Here is a 2,145-nt window from a genome sequence, read left to right on the forward strand (position 1 = left end):
TTTTTTTTTTTTTTTGATAGAATATTTTGTCCTGTGACGAAACTGTGATTGAGGAAAAGTGGTTTCCATATTATTAGAAGTCTACTTTCAAGACAAAAATTTGTTTCTTACTCCATCTTTCCCTAAATTCCAGAGGAAAAACCAAATAAAAGTATTCAGAAGGATGAGAAAACAAAGGACAAAATGTTTTCAAGTATTAATTCTTCTGAATAATTACTGTATAAATTCACTATGATTCCACTAGAAATCCCAACAGGTTACTTTTGTGGAAAAACAAAATTGATTCAAAAATTAATATGGAAAGTAGAGGACTTGAAAAGACACAAGATAACTCTAAAGAAGGAGAACAAGGAGACAGACATTACTTTACTACATATCAAATATTAATCAAAACAGAGTTATTGGCAAAGAGAAACACATAAATCCATGAAACATAATAAGATATTCAAAAAGAGTCCAAAGCATGTCTGGGAACTTGATGTGTACTGGAAAATACAAGGGAGAAAAATGGACTATTCAATCCATCACACGAGGGCAATTGACTTTCCATAAATGTCAGATAGATTAATGAACTAAATGTGAAAAAAATCAAAACTAGTATAAAAATGTGAAATAACTTCATGACTTTAGGATTGGGAAAGGATTTGCTTATTAAACCTAAAGTAATCGCAACTCATGAAGATTGATAAATGTAACTATATTAACATCATCTTTCAGAAGCATGGAAAAGCAAAGGCCATAAAAGGCAACTTTTGTCAATTCATCCGCATCAAAATGTACAACATCTGTATGACCCAAGCCCTACAACATTAAAGACATGTGACAGATGGGAAGAGATATGTGTAAAACATAAAGCATAAAATACAATCCAGATTATATCAACAGTACATATAAATCAGCAACAAAAAAGAAATGTGGTCAAAGGATATGAACAGGAGAGGGAAAATAAATCATACCCCCCCACCTCAAATGACTTAATCTCCCAAATAAGGAAACAAAAATGAAGAGATAATATTTCACATTAATTAGAAGGAGACTTCTCTAAAATGTTTTTGATGATTTGAGGAGGAAAAAAATCATAAACTCTTGGTGGTCATTATTTAAAAGAATAAATAAGACCTACACATGTTGGGTAGAGATGTTATTAGTTTTATTGTTAAGCAAAGGAAAGGATTTGTAGGCTACCGAGTAGGGTATAACATCATAATTTTAATAAAGAAAAAATTTTATGTTTATATGCTTAACAGAGCAATTATACTAGGAAGTAGAGTAAATTATGAATATTGACTCTGTGGTACATAAGTGACAAAAAATCAGGAGAGACAATTTATAATATATACAGATTTATTATTTGAATTATCATAAACACATTTGTTATAATCAAAATTTTAAAAAGTAAATTGGATGGCAAAAATATACAAAGGAAATATGCTAAAATTAGTTTCAGAAAAAAGTTATATTTAAGTAAAAAATCAAATGGGATTACTTTTATTGATAAAATATATAATACAAAGACATAATGGTCACAATTTGCAAAATAGCAATATATTAAGCAAAGTATATTATAAATAAAAGGACAATTTAAAATAACACAGTATACTAAAGATTTTTTTCATGGTGGTGTTTATTTTAGTAAAAAACATAGTTTTGTGGTAGAGATGGCTAGCTGTGTGTTCCACATTTGATTTCTGTCTTCCATTGTGAAAGGGTTTTTGCTTATAAGAAGGAGTGGTGAATGCTATTTCTAGGCCTGATCCATACAAATCTCCCAAAGGAGATCTCTCATGTTCTTTTCCCAACCTCTAGCTGAATGTAGCAAACTGAAAGACCCTGAAGAAGGGCAGAGATCTAAGAGAGTAGGGGCCTGAGTCACCAAGTAAAAAGACTTCCATTAACCAAAAACACAAGCAGCAAAGTTTTATTGAGATAAATCATTGAAATTTGACAGTTCCATTTTCATAACCAACTTATAAACTATTTGGGTCAATAGATATGCTGTATTCATACAAGAAAACCCTAAGCAGCCATTCAAAAGATGATGATGTAGAAAGAATCCTATGGGGGCACCTGGGTGGCTCAGTCAGTTAAGTGTCCAACTCGTGATTTCGGCTCAGATCATGATCTCATGGGTTGTGAGAATGGAGG

The sequence above is a fragment of the Ursus maritimus genome (genome assembly GCF_017311325.1).
Source record: "Ursus maritimus isolate PB19 chromosome X unlocalized genomic scaffold, ASM1731132v1 scaffold_X1, whole genome shotgun sequence".
NCBI classification, from domain to species: domain Eukaryota; kingdom Metazoa; phylum Chordata; class Mammalia; order Carnivora; family Ursidae; genus Ursus; species Ursus maritimus.